The sequence below is a fragment of the Gorilla gorilla genome, chromosome 11, assembly GCF_029281585.2.
Source record: "Gorilla gorilla gorilla isolate KB3781 chromosome 11, NHGRI_mGorGor1-v2.1_pri, whole genome shotgun sequence".
Classification (NCBI taxonomy): domain Eukaryota; kingdom Metazoa; phylum Chordata; class Mammalia; order Primates; family Hominidae; genus Gorilla; species Gorilla gorilla.
Window position 1 is genome coordinate 93,613,484 of NC_073235.2, and position 19,394 is coordinate 93,632,877.

Sequence of the window (19,394 nt, forward strand, 5' to 3'; positions counted from 1 at the left end):
AAGAAACCAGAAGTCTCAATCTAGCACTTTATTCCTACAGTGACTCACACTTTTGGACCGGTGTTAGGACCCAGTCTCTCTGACTCTCTGTCTTTGGGAATTGTGTATGGTAAAAACCATGTAGGCCTGAAGCTTTCAGTGGCCTCTTCCCTTGTCTATAAAAGACATTATTGAGTAAAACCCACATATGTCACTAGATCTAGTCATATCTTTGTACCCTTGATTAATACAATGTAAGATAGTACCAAACTATGGGCCAGATACGGTGGTTCATGCCTGTAATCCCAGCACTTTGGGAGGCAAAGGCAGGCAGATCACCTGAGGTCAGGAGTTCAAGAACAGCCTGGCCAACCATGGCCACCACGGTGAAAGCCCGTCTCTACTAAAAATACATACATTAGCCAGGCACGGTAGCAGGCGCCTGTAATCCCAGCTACTCGAGAGGCTGAGGCAAGAGGATCACTTGAACCCGGGAGGCGGAGGTTGCAGTGAGCCGAGATCATGCCACTGTACTCCAGCCTGGGTGACAGAGGGAGACTCCATCTGAAAAAGAAAAAAGAAAAAAAGATAGTACCAAACTATGGACTAGAGAGAAGGACAGAGAACCCCAGAAAGAGAGCAAGAGACAAACAGTAGAGTGGTTATAAAGAAGCTGTGTTCAAACTTATGAGGAGTATGACTTACTTCACAGAGTACTTGATGAATTGGTTGAAGCCTTTGCTGGGTTACATCTGTTACTCTTTAGCGTTTCTTGGGGAACTAAGGAAGTGCCAGGACACTGGGAAAAGAGCCAGCATAAAATGGTTGTGTAATAAAAGGGTAAAAGGTTTAGTTCTGAAAATTAAAGACCTCTAAGCTCAACTTTTATAGCAAGGGAAAAAAATTGTCACACTGAATAAATAATGGGAATAGAACAAGATACTGACTTTACATGAACAACATTTCCCGTCAGACTAATCTAACAATTGAATCTATTGACAAAGGATAGGTAAATTGTATCTGTGGATTAGAGCTGGGACCAGAGGTATCTGAGAGCACAGATACAGAGCTAAGCCTAAGAAACCATGGCAAGACTGGAGTCTCAAAGCAGGAACAAAGGAGGTAGAGGTCAGAGATGGGGACAGACCTGGAACCAGGGGCCTAATGCCCAGAGAATAAGATGATGTAGGGGTCAGGCGTGGTGGCTCAAACCTGTAATCCCAGCACTTTGGGAGGCCAAGGCAGGTGGATCACTTGCAGCCAGGGGTTCGAGACCAGCCTGGCCAACATGGTAAAACCCCGTGTCTACCAAAAATATTTTTTTTAAAAATTAGCCAGGTGTGGTGGTGCTCGCCTGTAATTCCAGCTACTGGGGAGGCTGAGGCAGGAGAATCGCTTGAACCTGGGAGGTGGAGGTTGCAGTGAGCCGAGATTGTGCCACTGCACTACAGCCTGGGCAAGAGAGTAAGGCTCCATATCAAAAAAAAAATATATCATCTAGGATTTTGTGTCATTTTCTGTTCCTCAAAAAATTGAATTTCCAAGCATGAGCCTGTGAAGATTGTTTAATTCCTTTGAGAACCTGAGCCCATCATTCAAAGAACTGTCACTCAGTGACAGTATCATTTCTTCATTCTTTATTCATTCATTCACTCATTCACCAAATACATATCAAATGCCTTATTTTTGTAAGGTAATTTACTAGGAGTAAATAAAATAAAAATGATGGACATTAGTTTGTTATCTCCTGAGTCATAATAGAAGAGTTGAAAAACATTTTGATCATTATCTAATCACAACTGCCTATTCTATTTAAAAAAATTATCAAAAGAATAACAGTTAAGATGTAACTAAGTCCCGACTACTTTGAAGATTTGGTATAAATTAGGAAAAAAATTCAAATAAAATTTAATGTTTTAAAACAGCCCTTTTACTAAAGACTTGGCTTCTTTTTTGGCTTTTTAAAAAACTTACAGTTGCAGCCTTGATTAAAGACCTCAGGTTTCCTAAAGTACTTTTAAACTCATTGCTTTATATAGTTTCAATATATTGCTGCTAATCAGTGTCCTGTTCTTACCAACTAAAGGTGCTATCTCTTACCTGCAACTTTGTTTGTGTCATGTCCAGAAGCAAAAGTAAACATAAAACAAAACATATGGAGGAAAAATTATTTCAGTCTTTTCACTGTTCACTTCTATTTTTTACTCTTCTTATAAATCAGTAAAATGTTACTCTTGAACTACCATCACACCCACTTACTGTGGTTTTCCATTATTGTATAGGATTTTAAAAAATAACTCATTAAATAAGCTTCATTTGAAGATCTCTGACAAGCTTGCTTTTCACTTGTGAACCTAATGTAAAACATCCAATTTAGATACATTTTAAGCAGTTACTAAATAATTCCCTTACAGCTATATAGGGGTGCCTATAAGATGAGTAAATGGGTGGTTTATTTAGTCATCTATTTATTCAGCAAGTTATAGAGTGCCAACATTGAACAATGAGCCATCATAGGTTAAAATCAGGTAAAATACCAGCTTGTGCAAGAGGTGTGCCTGCCATCACATTTGAACCCAATTGCTGGAAGAGACAAGTCATAGTATGGAACATAAATACCTCAATACAAGGTAATTTATGAATCATATTAGGTAATTTGAACAAACTAAGAAAGACTGAGTGAAGAAGATGGACCCTAAAAGAATGGTTAGAATTTTTGATAAGGACTAGAGGAATATATAAGTGAAGAGAAAGACATAAGTATGGGCTGAATAGGCAGGGAAACCCAGTGTGTATTCAGGGAAGGTCAAACAGAACATATTGGCAGGAGCAGAAGCTTCATACTGGAAAATAGAAGCAGGTAAAGCTGGTGATGCGTGGAAGTGCTGTGGTGTTTTAAATGCGAGGTGCCTGAGTTTGAAGTATTTCTACGATTCAATTGCCACTCCCTTGTCATTCTTAGCCACTCCAGCCTATCCTCAAGCTGCTGCCAACATGATTCCTCGAAAAGATAAAGTTAACACATAACTCCTCTGTTGAGGATTTCTCAGTGGATTTTAGAAGGGTACGGGTCCCTTAGCCCACTCAAGTATGGGGGTCTATGAGACTGTTCAGAACTGAGCACCAAGACACAGGTTCCCTCTGGCTGAGCTCAGCCTGGAGGGTCACCACTGGCCCTGCCTGGTCTCATAGGGAGCTGGATAAACAAGAGCCCTCTTTGATCGAAGCAACGGTCTCAGACAGAGGTGAAATAGCACCTGGCAACCCATTATGCGATGGCAAATAATGGCAAACAGGCTGAGAGATCTCTGGGTTCTGATTAAATTCCAGGACACTTACACAGTGGAATTTGATGTTACTGGCTTACTAAACTCAAACAAACTTTCAAATTCACATTGTAAATGCATTTAATTTCAGCAAAACAACATCCATTATCTTAAGTTTACATTCAAATATTATAGATTATATTTTTGTTTTAATTTTATTTTAAAAATTAATGCTGTGTATGGTGGAAAGTAGGAATATAGATATAGATATCATACGGCATTATCTAATTTAGTTTTAAAATGATCCCTGCAGCTTAGTTATTATTATCCCATATTATAGATGAGGAAATTGAGGGTTAGAGGGTTCAATAACTTATGCAAATTCAAACAGCAATTAAGTAGCAAATTAGGGATTTTAAACCAGTTCTATTCAATGCCATTTCTTCTGCACATGCACATTCAGATGTCATCTTCAGAGACATCAAAGTAGAATTTGTAAATGACAGAAGCTGAGAAGTGCAAGGACCCAGACTCATCTACAATATCTACTTCCCGGCCGTGACTCATCAGAGGAAAACTACGAATTATGGTTTTACTAAATCAAGGAGTCATATTCGATGACTTTTCAAATCTTCTCTCATCCCCTTGAGTCTATGATCCCTTATCAAATTTCTACTGCTCCCTAAACATTTCAGATTTCAAGAGCTCAGTTGAATCAATGAGGAACTCTTTCCCATATTGAAGGAAATGTCTTTTATAGTGATATGTTCCTGTTTCCCTAAAACACCACGAGCAAACTTCAAATACCATTCCAACTCTTGCTCTTTTTTTTTTCTGTCCACACCTCTTTCAAAAATAAGTAACAGCATTAACAAAAACCAACAAAATTTGGCCCTAGCCCAACTGAAGTTTCAGCCAGATTTGTGTTTAGTTCCCCAGACCAAAATAGGAGAAGCAGTTAGCTGGTTACAAGCCCTTCACAGTGCTAAAGAACAATGAATGGAGAGCTTCAAAATCAAAACCATACGTTTGGTAGGAAACAGCTCCAACTGGTGCTTGATTACTAACTAGGCGTTCTGCTTCTAACATGATTAGGACAAACACAGAAAACCCTGTAGGGTTTGAACTGATGGACTGATGTTTCCCTCCCAGGAAGAAAAAGAGCAGTATCCAATGGCATTGAATCACTGTGATTCTGGATACCTTCAAAAGCCAGGGCTTTGAGGGGGTTCTCATTTCTATGCCACACAGTGAGCCCTTCTCTTTCTCAGGAATCCTCTCCAGAGAGAGAGGCTTTGTGTAGAATTTTCCTGAATGCAATGAATGTCAGCACATTCCCAGCTAGAATGTGCATTCTACTCTTATCAAGTGAAACTGACCTCCCTGCCCCAGCATGCTCTCCTTGTTCATCATGATGATTAATTTCAATGATGCAGGTTTCTAGATGAATTGCACTAGAATTTGCATCCACTCCAGATGGCAAATATGTACCTCTGGAATCTCCTCACCCTTAGGAAAGAGGTCATGTGCTAGCTTGCAAGAATGAGGATTTTTAAAATAGTTGGCTTATAATCAAATCTGTGTCCTACAAAATGCTCTGTCCAGACTAGCCTCTCTCCTTTTAGTTGGCAGCGATCCTCTCCTTCCTACTCATTTTCCATCTGATGCCATGTGACTCAAGTAGGAGTCACAACCAAAATGAATTTTTTTTACTGCAAAATTCAAGATTTTACAGTATTTTTTCAGCTAATGGAAGCAACCAGGATTCATAAGAGTCTGCAAGTTGATGTTCAATAGGCCCCTGAATCATGCTTATTCACAGATTTCCAAGTTAATTGCCCTGATACATGCTACTGAGCTTCTTCTAGTGAACAAAAATCTTACTCCATTAGTCATCACTGTCAAAAGGAATACAGTATGCAAAATAAAAGCTGGTCAGAAATTGCTCTTTTTGTGTGCATTTCTGCATCAGAGTGATTGTTTCAACATTGATTAAATACAGATTTCCCCCCAAAGCTTTGTTGGAAGCGCTAAGTGGTTCAGGTGATGGAAAGTGAGTTAATTCATGTGCTCCCCTAACTATTTTTTATTGAGGCATTTTCTTAGGATTCAAAGCAAAAAGGAAGGAAATTGCTCTTTGCGTATCAAGGAAGTCCAAATACTCACATGGACAAATAGCTGCCCCACTTCATTCGCCCTTCTTTGCATCCCAGAACTGTCACCTCCAGGAGCCTCTGCTGAGGTTACCATGGAGCTGTGGGGAAAATTTTGTTTGGAGCTTTCAGAGGATCTGTGGGGATAAACGTGGATGAAGACAAAAACCTGAAAATCTAGGGGCTGGCTCTGGGTTGGGGCAGAATCGTAAGAGCTGGCCCACCCACCCAGCAGTGTCCTGGCTCCCTCATTACCTGAAATTCCACAAATTTAGTTCAAGACAACACACATTTGCTGTGTTCTGGGAATTCTGAGATAACTAAAAAAAAAGCTCACGGTATAATGGGAAAGGTAGGAACTTTGTTATAACTCTGCCTGAAAGAGGTGAAAAGGCATTACTGAGGTATTTTTGAGCCAGATTTTGAAGGCAGGATGGAAGATTGTCAAATGCAGAAGAGAAAGCCAAGAGAATCCCATTTACAAAGGTCAGGGCCTGATTTGCTGTGGCAGAAGAATGGGATCTGGAGGAACCTAGCACTCACAGGAGAGGAGATGAGGCAGGTTTTGCCAGGCCCGAAGACCTGGCCACCAAAGTGTAAGATAGTGTGATCTGCAACAGTGCTGGAAATAGACTGGGGTAGGGAGAGACCAGTTGTGAGGTTTTTGCCATAGTCCCAGCAAGTACTTATGAAGATCTGGATGGCAGTGACAGCAGGACTTAAAAAAAAAAAAAAAAATCACATCTTAGAAATTTTTTTTTTTCTTTTTTTTTTTTTGAGATGGAGTCTCTTTCTGTCTCACAGGCTGGAGTGCAGTGGCTCAATCTCACTGCAACCTCTGCTTCCTGCCAGAGTGGCTCACTGCAATCTCTGCCTCCTGCCAGGTTCAAGTTATTCTCCTGCCTCAGCCTCCTGAGTAGCTGGAATTATAGGTGCCTGCCACCACGCCCAGCTGATTTTTTGTGTTTTTAGTATCGATGGGGTTTTACCATGTTGGCCAGGCTGGTCTCGAGCTCCTGAACTCAGGTGATCCTCCTGCCTCAGCCTCCCAAAATGCTGGGATTACAAGCATAAGCCACCGTGCCCAGCCCTTAAAGACATCTTTGGAAGGTAGAATTGACAACATTGGATGTGGGTGATAAAGGAGATGTCTGCAGAGGTTTCTAGTTTGGGGGATTAAGCTGATGGTGGCAGTTCTGAGTGAGGTTTCTATCTACCTCTATCTCTTCATCTGCCTGCTTCTCTCTCGGTCTCTCTCTTTCTCTGCCTCTATTTTTTCTATTTCTGTTTTTCTCTGAGACACTCTATACCTGTCTTTTGTCTCTTGCTTTTTTATGGTATCAGCTTCGTTCTACACATCAGTTCCATTCTCCTCTCTATAATGACCAACTTCTTCTGCCCCCTGATAACTCAAGATGACACATGCCTTTGACTTTCCATAGCTTTCATTCCCTTGAAATTCTCTCACTTCCCATCCCACTGTTCATTATAAAGTTCGTTCCGTATTTTTCTGTTCAAATTTCCAATAAAGAGAATCTAATGAGAGGCAGCATCTGGCTCCCACTGTCATGGCTATTGCAGTACATTGAGCTCCATAGAAATAGTGCTGGGGAAAGTGAGAATTGACAAGCACTGGGCCACTCTGTTAGTGGCTAAGGAAAAATTACTAAACATGGGCAAAGGAGATCCTAAGAGGCCATGGGGCAACATGTCATCATATGCATTCTCTGTATAGACTTGCTGGGAGGAAGCACAAGAAGCAGCATCCAGCTCCTTCGGTCAGCTTCTCAGAGTTGTCTCAGGAGTGCTCAGGGAGGTGGAAGACCATGTCTGCTAAAGAGAAAGGAAAATTTGAAGACATGGCAAAGGCAGACAAGACCTGTTATGAAAGACAAATGAAAACCTAATCCCTCCTAAAGGGGAAACAAAAGAGGTGTTTAAGGAAAGCAGTGCACCCAAGAGGCCTCTTTTGGGCTTTTTCTTGTTCTGTTCTGAGTATCACCAAGATCAAAGGAGAACATCCTGGCCTACCCATTGATGACATAGCAAAGAAACTGGGAGAGATGTTAATAACACTGCTGCAGATGGCAAGCAGCCTTATGAAAAGAAGGCTGCTAAGCTGAAGGAAATATGCGAAAAGGATATTGCTGCATACCGAGCTAAAGAAAAGCCTGATACAGCAAAAAAGCGAGACATGAAGGCTGAAAAAAAGCAAGACAATGAAGGAAGAATAGGAAGATGAGGAAAATGAAGAAATGGGGAAGAAGAAGAAGATGATGTTGAATAAGTTGGTTCTAGCACAGTTTCTTTTCCTTGTCTATAAAGCATTTAACCCTCCCATACAACTCACTCCTTTTAAAGAAAAATAGAATGGAAATGTAAGGCTGTGTAAGGTTTGTTTTTAAACTGTAAAGTGTCTTTTTTTGTTTAGTTATACTATCAATTGTGTAGTTAGATAGCCCTCTTCTAGTGGTGTTTTCAATAGCCGCTAACCTTGCCTTGTACAGTATGGGGGGTTAAATGGCATGGAAATTTAAAGTAGATTCTTCTTGGTCCATAGCACAAATTAGTTATATATGGGGATGGTCATTTTTTCATCTTCAGTTGTCTCTGACGCAGCCTACATGAAATAATTGCTGCTCTGTTAACTGAACATCACTCTGTAATTGCAAGAAAAAAAAAGCTGTAGCTGTTTTGTTGACATTCTGAATGCTTCTGAGTAAATACAATTTTTAAAATTAAAAAGCCTTTTTTAAAAAAGGGAATCTAATGAAATCAGCTCTTCTTTCCATGCTACTTGAGAGAGTCATTTACACTGGCTGCTTATCAGAACCACCTGAGGGGCTCTAAAAAAATACCAATGCGTGGAACCATCCTTGACTTAGTGAATCAGAATCTCTGAGGATGGAAAGCTCAGCATCTGTATTGTTTTAAGTTCCAGTGGCAATACTGATGCACAAATCAGACTGAAGCCACTGTCATCAGTGACAGGTCATAGGTCATGGTTCCTAGAGAAGACCTTGGGTCAGCTACTCATAACTACTCTGGTCAGTTTCAATCAGAGGTGGGAGATAAGGGGCAGGTAGGGCCACACTGTATGCAACATGGCCAGCCAGGGACCTGCGAGTATCCTGGCCATAAAGGCACCATGAAATGTTTGCTACATTAGTCTTGTGAGGGGTAAAATATTTAAACATAGGTTTACAGTGCTCTGTGATGTGTTTTGTGGACAAACACAGATGAGGGGCCTCTAATCCAGATGCGGAGAGGAAGGGAAGATTTTTTCCCAGGTAGGGGACATCTGAGCTGAACCTTGGGGGAAAGCTAAAGATTAGTCAGGTGAAGAAAAGAGAAATGAGACCACCGGTGAATAAAACAGCATATCCCAGGCAGAGAGGAGATGTTTGGGCAGCATGGTATTACAGGTTCACACTTCAAGCATCCTCTGCCACCCTTCTGCAAACTATAGCAAGCCTTCAGAAAATGTCTCAGTTATTTATTCTGGAAGTGATTTAAGTCTCTGCCAGACATTTAAGGGCTACCCAAACCAAAATAAAGTGAACTGTGAGAGGATATTGAGAAATTAGACCAGAGAGGTATGCCGAAGCACGATTGTGAAGTTTGGTGTTCAATATTCTAGAATAGTAGCCGCAATTTATTAGTTATCCACACACCAGGTACTTTATTGCACTATTTCATTTAATCCTCACAGAACCCATAAGGTCAATATTATTGCACTCACATTATACATAAGGAAACAGAAGCTCAAATAGCTTCATTTTACTTGCCACAATCATAAAGCTGGAAAACGCAGAGCTGGAATTTGAACTTAACAGTTAAAGTTCTCAGACTTTAAATTTAGAAAAAGGGGAGAAGGAGAGTTCTGTATTTGAAAATGAAAGAAAAAGATACCAATGTTTATGTGGTTGACGATTTGCATAGTGGGATCATTTCAGTACTCAAATGGTTTAAAGAATTTATAAATACATTTATGCAGGTAAATATTCTGTATCCTTTATTTTAGTTTATTTAAAACATGACAGCAATAAAAAGAACACAATCTTTAGACAAAACCTGGTGTGGATGCCCAATATGTAAGATAAATGAAAGGGAAGCTGCTCAGGTCAATAGGAGGTGGGAGGTTCCTAAAGCATCAACATCACCCCATCTCTCCTCTCAGTCTTTTCGAAATTCAAGGACTCCATGGCTCTCATATATGGCCCCAAATAATTTTTAGACTCATAAACTTTTTTTCATACCACAAGCAAATGTCTCCAGGAAGCAAGCAAATGTTATATGAGGTGACAGAAGTGTTCTTTGCCCTTGTGGAAAATTGTGGCTGTGCAGGAGGGCTCTGGCCACCTATTGAACCCACTCCTGTGCTGTCATGGGTGCTCCTATGACCTAGAGAAGGGCAGAACCAATCATGGACGGGGTTTAGTGTCAGCTGCAAGCCACCTTCATAGAGAGGCCCTGACCTTTGTCCTCAGAGTCCACAGAAACAAATAAAGAGATTAAACCTTATTTTGGAAGGGAGATTGCCAAGACTGTTTCTGGCAAAGTCTGCCCATAGGAGATGATAAAGTCACCCAGGGATAACGCCCCCTTGCTGGTCCTCTGCTTATTTTAAGGTTCCTTCCAAGGGGCGATAGAAGACATCATAAAGTGATTCACACCTGTTTAAACACAGATCATTTTAGGGCCAGCACTGACCAGTCCTAAATCCCTGCTCATTTAGGGAAGAAGGAACGATTTTAGCACAGCCCATTCATTATGGCAATATTTGCCCTGGTTTTCCCAGGACTGAAAGGTCTTGGAGGGCATTGAACTTTCAATACTAGATCCAAGAATGTTCCAGGAAAACCAGGACAAATTGGTCATCTTACTACAACCCAACACACCACAAAACTTTAGGGTGTTAACTGATCTGTAAAACTTAGGGCCAGACGCTGCCATAGGAGTTCACAGAGTACAAATAATTTTTGTATATTTTAGGTGTGCTCTTTAACAACCAAGTCATAGCATTTACATTCTTCCTGTTACAAACTCAGTAAATATACTCATTGTCTCTGTGCAAAAAACCCAAGTGTATAATCCAGTTAAATATACATGAATACTCACAGCTTGTGATGGTTAATTTTATGTGTCAACTTGGCTAGGCATGGTAGATATTTGGTCAAACATTATTCTAGATGTTTCTGTGAATATACCTGTAAGATATTAATATTTAAATCCAAAGACTTTGAGTAAAACAGATTACATTTCATAATGTGGGTGGGCCTCATCCAATAAGCTAAAGGCCTTAATAGAAGAAAAAACTGACCTCCCTTGATGAAGAGAAGATTCTGCCAGCAGACAGCCATCAGACTTGAACTGCAACTCTTCCCTGGGTCTCCAGCCAGCAGATTTTGGACCAGCACTGCTACAATCATGTGAGACAATTCCTTAATATTTATCTTTCTATCTATCTATCTATCTATCTGTCTATCTATCTATCTATCTATCGATCTATCTATATCTATCATCTATCTATTCATGTACCTATTACTGATTAAGAAAAAGATCTTACTAGAAACCAATAATCTGATAAAGTTGTTTGTTTGGACTTTTAAAAACTTAGAGGGAATTTCCAGCATTACCCCATAATTTTGCAATAACCACTTTTATCCAATATTTGTTGAGTCCTCCTGTAGCTGATCACACACTTGTGTATTTAGAATACAAATCCAACATACTGTATGAACAGAAGACATGGGGGTACATACTGTGCAGGGACATCCTTTACAGACACCCAGCTTACTTCACTGAATCTTGACTCGTCACATAGACTGGGTTATTTCTTGGCTCCTTAGGTTCATAATTTCTACTTTCTTAGTCCCAGGTACAGCCCCTTTCATGGCCACCTGAATCTCAATCCAGTGGCTTATCAGCTTAGATTAACGATGATTAACAGAGCTCTAGCCCTTCGTTCCTCCTCTTCTTCAGTTCATCATCAAACTGATGTGCATTTATTATCTTCCTGGAATCTCCCCAGTGTGTTCTTCTGGATTCTTCTGAGAGGTAAAATTAAAGTTTTCTTGCCTTTACCCTGTAACACTATTGTATATGTATACAGACACATAGACACACACTATTTGAGTTTTTATTTAATATGAACAAATGTGGAAAAGCTTTCTCCTCATTTTCTTCATTCCACATCCTGGTTCCGAGGCAGCTGATCTAGTTGGCAGGGGCTGTTCTTTCCTCAATGACTCTGTCTTTCTTGGAGGAAACAGGATGAGCAGCCTCAGAAGAGTCTGCCTCACTGTACATCAAGAACACGAGAATCTTAGCCAATATACACCCCTGGGGCAGCACGTGCAGGCTGTTCCGAGAATCAATGTTGGAATAAAGATGTGGCTCTTGGATCACTGCCATGCCCCAGTGCTTTTGCTAGTTACACTTCATCATGACGTACTCTTTGGACTCGTTTCACAGAAATGTCTTAGTTCTCCCCTTGAGGGTGGGGAGACATCATGATAGAGCCTGAGGGCCAGTGTGATTCTTGCACCATGAGTACTGTTACCTCACAGGGAGCCTGAAGAAGAGTAGGGGAAAAGCTTGTCAAAATTTCTTTCTTGTGCCACTCAGACCTGATATCTAGATCTCATATGATGACAGGAAGTTCCTACTTAAAGGGAAGGCACAAGTCCAGTCCTTCGAGGTAATGGTCAGTTGCAATCTCTGTAAAGGCTTAAGGAAGGTTAGCAAGCCAAGGCACAGTCTTACTGCTGCAGCTGGTCCCAGGGCACTACTGATATGCATTTCCTTATCACCCATTCTAGACTTTCCTCGTCCTTGACCAATATTTTCATCTGGTTTGCATTCTTGCCCTGTGTGGTGATAGAGACCTTCATCCCTGAGGAGTTTCAGCCTTTAATTGTCTTATTCCTGTCAAGTCACTTTTGATACAATTTCCCTTTATTTTATTTATTTATTTATTTATTTATTTATTTATTTATTTATTTGAGACAGAGTTTCACCCTATCCCCCAGGCTGGAGTGCAGTGGTGCAATCTCGGCTCACTGCAACCTCCGCCTCCCAGGTTCAAGAGATTCTCCTGCCACAGATTCCGGAGTAGCTGGGATTACAGGGGCCTGCCACCACACCCACCTAAATTTTTTTGTCTGTTTTGTTTAGTAGAGACAGGATTTCACCATGTTGGCCAGGCTGGTCTCGAACTCCTGGCCTCAAGTGATCTGCCTGCCTCGGCCTCCCAAAGTGTTGGGATTACAGGCGTGAGCCACTGTGCTCAGACACAATTGCCTTTGATCGATGAGACTGCACACAGAAGAACTAAGAGAAGCCCGTGAATCCTGTGGGTTCTAGACATACTTCTGTCTGTTGCAGCAACCCTCATTCCTCAAGGGAATCATCATCAATTATGCCTGACAGTACAGTAACTCCTTTTTTTGAACACTGGCATATAGAGTCCAAGGTGGCTTCAGTGGATGTCATGGCAGAAGAGTTTCCACCCTGGGAACTAGGATCACTAATCTAGCAGAGACTAAGTTTGTAAGAGTGAGGAACCCAAATTCTGAAAGTGGATCATTTGGAGTTACAGTAGAACAAGGTTGATCTTATATCCTGTATCTATCATCCTTCTAGCACCCTTTTGTCTGTCTACCAATCTAGCTATCTAACTAATATGTATTATGTATTACATATGCAATCTATCTGCCTAATATATATTATCTATCTAATATTTTATTTATCTATATATTATCTCTTATCTATCCAATCAATCTCACCATGAAGGGCAGCACCCCAACCCCACAAGGTGTGATCTCTTTGCAGGTACTTATGCTGAGCCTTCCATGGGCCTTTCATTAGTCTCTCAAGCTAGTTGCTTCTGAGGAATAGAGTACACTTTAAAACTCATGACTCCATAGCCACGAGCCTGTCGCTGCACTTACTCTAGTTCTTTACTCCAAGGAAATGTCATGTGTACAATGTTAGCAGATCAGGCATTTTGCAGGTCCTTAGATGGTGGTGTTGGCAGAGATAACACCTGCCACTTCCCTGTGGCAGGGAAGACAGATCCTTCTCCAGAGTGTCAGTTCAGGTAAATGTGAATCACTGCTCTTCTAAGGTGAAAGGGGTCTGATGTATTTGACCTGCCGGTAGCTGGCTGGCAGGTCTTTCCAAGATTGGAGCCATATCAAAGGCTCAGCATCAGTCTCTGATCCTGGCAGGGAGGGAATTCAGCAGCAGTAGCTAGAACAGCCTTAGTGAGAGGGAGTCCATGTTGTTTGATCCATGCTCAGTTTCCATTCTTGCCACCATAACTTGCAGCCCCATTGCACAAACACTGGGATGACTCAGTAGGAAGCTGGCTGACATTCACAGGGCAGGTCATGCTGCCAACTTGGTTGTTGAGAACTTTGCATGAAATCGCTGTTCTCTAATGGGTATTCATATGAAATAAAAGGTCTGCATGTATTGTTTCCACTCCCTAAGTCTCTGTACATGAATATCTGCTAGACATCCTTGTCCCATGTCCTTGAGTCTTGACTATTTGATCAAATCATTTTCATTGCTCAGGACTCAGTATATATTCTTTCCTCAGGCCACTTCTCCTTCAACATGAAATGATAATCAATTTTATTGCCCAATTGGAGAATTTCTCTCAATTACTTTTCTTCAGGGTCAATCTTTGGTGAGACTTTAGTACAGCAAAAGTTCATTTCTGGCTAGCACCAACATATTTCACCAAACTGTGTAAACCAAGCCCTTTGCCCTTCTGTCAGTTGGTCACAGGAAATCCTCAGTGATGACATAGGAATGGATTGATGGAAAGATGCTGGCACAAGAGAGATAGATGAAATGGGCCTAGGCTACCTGCTGATACAATTTACAGAGGTGTCCTGCATTGACATCAGTCCAGTCCAGTCCAATCCTCAATGTACCTTGTCCATCATGTAATAGATTGCTGCCATAGCCCCCCCTGCCCATATGATTTGGTAGATCTGATCAACTCAGCTCATGATAAGCAGCTCTGGTTTCACAGAGACTTGGTGTTCCATGATGGGAACTAAATTTTTATTTGTGACTAGTGTCATGCTGTTTTTCAAAGGGAAATTTATTCTGTTATATATATTTCAAAGCCATATAGATATGTCTTCACTCCAGAATCTCAGTGGTCTGTGCTATGATTTTTCTAATGAGATTTTTTTCAGAGATTCTACACAGCATTCTTACCCCTAAATACCTTGAAATGCTTCAAACTAGATGAGACATATGGCTCAAGAGGCAGGGCAGCTTGTACTGCAACTTGGTCTTTCTGCAACTCCCTGTCTTCCTCTGGACCACATTTGAAGCTGGCTCTGGTCTGCACGTGTGTGTGTGTGTGTGTGTGTGTGTGTGTGTGTGTGTGTGTGTGTAGAGAGAGAGAGAGAAAGAGTGAGAATCCAACATTTAGTTGGCTGTCTCTCCAACTCACTCCTAGTAATGTTATAATTCATTATCCATCACTACAGTCTCTGTGAATCAAAGCACGCCCCTGGCAAGATTGTTCTGAGATGTTACCATGATCATTGGCCTGGAGGCAATGAGATGTGGTGGTAGGCAGATTGTGAAGAGAACAAGTACTGTCTTATAGTACATCGAGTGATATAACTGCATAGTCTCCAACTGAGGAGACTGCATAATCTCCAGAGAGGCAGGGAAATTTGGACATTCAAGATTATTAGATTTGTCCACTCAAATGTCCACTTTGCAGGTTTCAGGTTCCTACTCTTTCCCTATCAAAGCCTTCACATTGACATAGGAGACATTTTAAGGCTGTGAATTTTTTCTCCTTTGTAGGTTTGCAACCCTATACCATGAAACCCTGAACATGATTTTCTTCCTCCATCATTTGCCCTGCAGCTGCAGTAGATAAGAGGATTTGGAAGGCTACCATAGAGGCCCTCTGACTTTCACAGCATATTTTAAGTGGGCAATTAGCTTTCCTGAGTCTGTTATGCCTTTTTGCAAATCTTCCAAAGCCATCAAAGGCAGCCACCATGTAACACAATCCTTATGATTATCATCCCCTCTGTACTGATCAAGTACACAGCCACTTGATATGCCAATACCTTGCCTTCTGCCTATACCACATAACATATTGGCAATTGTACTATCACTGCATGCCAGGAATCTGGGCCACCCAGTTTGCCACCATTGGTGGAGACCCAAAGTTCTCTCTTGGAGGTCTGCTTTCTAAGGACACCCATTGAACCATGTCTTAGCCTGGCTTCCCTAGACAACAGAACTTGAGACAAAAATTTGTGTGCTATTACTTCAGTGTAGGGTAGAATCCCAGGGAAAAGGAGACATGAGACAAGGAACGAGGAAGAGCAAATACAAGGAAGTGCATTACCCAGCTAGCCAGAGCTTCATAGCAACACATTGGCTGCTCAGTCTCGAGAAGACATCTCCAGAAAGACCATAGGAGAATGACTGCATCTTGGAACAGTCCATCAGGCCAGGAAGTCTAAAGGGCAAGCAATTTATCTGCAGGCATTCCCTCATGTCTTGTCTTCCATTGGTAAGAGATCACGAATTTTGTCTACTTTCTCTCACATCTGAGTTGCATCAACTCAGCACCACCTCAGGCAGCCCCTGGAGCTTCTGGAACTCCATTCCAGGCAGTGTGTGGCTTCAGTGGTTTCTTCTTTAGTTGGTGATGTCTGTTGAAGCTTCTCCTCTGTGGGGATGACCCGAGCAGAAACAGACTTTGGACTGCAGCAATGGAATGAGCTATTGCTAGGATATTCCTGGTTAAGGGAGAAGGACTGTAAGTAAAGCCAGGCTCTGGGGGCAATAAGTGAGAAAGAGTGGATCTGAATGACACATAAACTGGGCCTGGTATATTCATTTTCTCTTTAAGGAAATAAAGCTGAATGTTAAAGTTAAGCCCACTTCCTAAAGGTGTAACAAGTTTGTGCTCTACCTCTCTAAATAAGAGCCTTCCCACATTTTAGAATTTCATAGACTCACAGGACTGGAAATTTCTGTGCAAATCATTTGGTTCAGCCTCCATATTTCTCAGATGAGAAGCACAAGGTTTAGAAAGTTAAGTGACACTTTCAAGTCAAACAGTAAATGGGGAAGCAAGAAGGCCTGCCTTCATTCCAGTCCTCATTCCACAATATCACACTGATAAAGCAGATGAAGGGGTAGTCATTTGCACTCCACTTTTGCCTTTATTAAAGTCTTTTGAAGGTGTTGGTTTAGTGAGGTAATGTCTCAAAGCAGTTTTAAGAACACTGAAGGAAAGATGTTATGTACTTTTGAAATGCAATTGTTGGTTTTGGAACAAAAATTTTTAAGACAATGCCAGCCTACTTTGTTGATGAATCAGAGTGAGTGTTATAAGCCTCTACATTTCCAGAGGCAGAACCTCATCTTTGGAAGTGAAATAGAATACAACACAAAGAAAGAATGCCAGCAAACAAAAGTGAGTATGTCAGATCACAACTACCTCCCTTTAATTCTGAATCTATTAGGTTGGTGCAAAAGTAATTACGGTTTTTGCTACCATGTTAAGCAATTCACAAGGATTGGCTCAGAGATCTTCCTGTGATCTTTGCATTCACACCTAAGTGGAAACCTAGTACCCTATGCCCTCTTTAGGTCAGCTATCAAGGTGACATTTGTAGCTGTGGTAAGGATCAATAAGCAGCTAGAGCAGAAGCTGCCTGTTCCTTGAAAACAGCCTAATTTCTAGCAAATCTAGTTGCTTTGCTCTTGGTGGACACATTAACGACAGTGACATCTGGAAATTCTTGCCCTCCTGACACATGTGCTAAAGGGTATAAAGATCTGAACTCCACCTTCTGACAGCCTTGATTTCTGTGGCTACTGAAGCTGCAATAGAATGAACCAATCTTCTTCCATGTTCCAAATATTATCCTAGAAAATTTCTTGTTTTTGTTTTCTGTCTGAGAAAATAAAACAAATCTGGCTTGTTAAAATCCATTTCCTATCATGTCTTAAATTAGCCTGGGACCAATTTGTTTGAATATCTGCTCCAATTCTGTAGGGGAAAACTGATGAGCAGGCTTTGAATTTCCACAAGTGGGTGCCAACCACGGTGTGCCCTGGCACTGGCTTGGGATGCTTTCTGCCAAAGGCAGGGTTTCACTTCTGATTTCATGGCAAATCAAACCCTGAATGAGAAGACAGCTATAGACAGGAGGGAAAACAGTCTCTTCAGTCTGTCAGCTCTTCTCCTAATATTCCTCTCCACCCCAGAAGGATCCACTGATATGTAACAGGAAAAATACAGACTACATGCAATTCGGGGAAGTGTGAGAAAAAGCTTAGGTAGTTTCCAGGCAAGACTATCATATCAGCAATGCAAGTAAAGCATTTGAAATAGTGATTCTACTGTAGAAATGATACTCACTTCCAGGGCCTGCCAGGTGCTACTCTTGATGCTGAAAACAACCTCTCCTGGAATGGAGGTAATAGTGCACTTACTTTTGTGTAGGTAGATTAACCTATTTTACCCCTTTTAGATGGAGAAAGGCTATTGCCCTCCTGTGGTACCATGAGGCTGAAGACTGACAAATATATAATCACGCATTTTTTGTTGTTTCCTGAATTATGCAGGATGTTTTTTCCAGTGAATTCTACTGTGGAGGCTTTCTGAAGTGTCAGAGTCTATTACCTGCTGCCCAGGAAAATCTATTACAGGCATGCACAAGTGGAGCTGAAAAATAGGTCTTTACTCACTAACAGAGACTAAGCAAGAACTGCCAAATTGTACCCTCCAGCAGTGTGTTCTCGGCTTTTTCTCTCCTTCTTTATGTATGCTTAACAAGGAAACTTGTTGAATGCACATGCTTCTCAAACCTGGGCTTCCCTGGAGGTGCAGTAAAGCCTACAGAAATCCAGAAGGGGCAATCTCCAAGTCTTTAGTAAGTACTGGAGGACTTTCTGCCTCTCCTTTAAGATACATCCTTAGTAGAGCAATTTGAGTAACAGCACTAGCGATATTCCTGGCATGTCTGATATTATAATAGTTATTGTCTCTGAGAGCATGTTGAGGGTCCCAACCTCCTACACAAACATGGATGCAAAGTTATCACCAAAATGGGGTCCAGGAATATTTTTAGCACTACGCATTGAAGTAGAGAAACCATGTCTAGCACATGTCTGTATAAATGCAGAAATGCAGAACTGTAGTATAATATCATAATGAGGATACTGACATTGGTACAATCTACTGATCTTACTTATATGTATAGAAATCATGTCATTAATAAAATATACATTCTTTAAAAATAATAGATTCTAAGAAACAAAATCTCAGCTATTCACGAAAGCAAATGCATGGGTGCATTAACTATAATAAAAAAATGGCTAAAAATAAATTATGTCACACCTCTTAAAGCATACTATTCAAATTATTATTGGCTGATGGAATTAGCATGATCTTGGTTTTATTTTACTTATTTTGATTTCTACATATTTTCAGATCTACCATTTAATACCTCTTTTATGATAAAGACAAAAATCTTTTTAAAAGAAAAGAAAACAAAAGGTTTCTTTTGGCACGCCATGAACACACAGCCTGAGAGTAAACATTCCAGTAGCTAGAATGGGCCAGGCATGGTGGCTCACGCCTGTAATCTCAGCATTTTGGGATGCCCGAGGTGGGCAGATCACTTGAGGTCAGGAGTTTGAGACTAGCCTGGCCAATATGGTAAAACCTCGTTTCTACTAAAAATACAAAAAATTAGCCAGGTGTGGTGGTGCACACATGTAATCCCAGATACTCGGGAGGCTGAGGCAGGAGAATAGCTTGAACCTGGAAGCCAGAGGTTGCAGTGACCCCAGATCTCACACCACTGCACTCCACCCTGGGCAAGAGAGTGAGACTCTGTCACAAAACAAAATAAAACAAAACAAAACAAAAAACAATACAAATCCTGAATAGCTAGAATGGTCGGAATTACCTTTAAGA

General features: G+C 41.1%; 1 protein-coding gene across 1 annotated transcript in view; it reads right to left on the reverse strand.

The window, feature by feature from the left end:
- Positions 1-396: 396 nt before the first annotated feature.
- Positions 397-19,394, reverse strand: part of LOC134756693 (uncharacterized) — a 103,045-nt gene continuing 84,047 nt past the window's right edge. Inside the window, exons 10-12 of the mRNA XM_063695376.1 lie at positions 5,412-5,535; positions 685-778; positions 397-543 (exon numbers count right to left, since the gene is read on the reverse strand). The gene's annotated coding sequence lies outside the window, so the exon portion shown is untranslated. The remainder of the gene's footprint in view (positions 544-684; positions 779-5,411; positions 5,536-19,394) is intronic.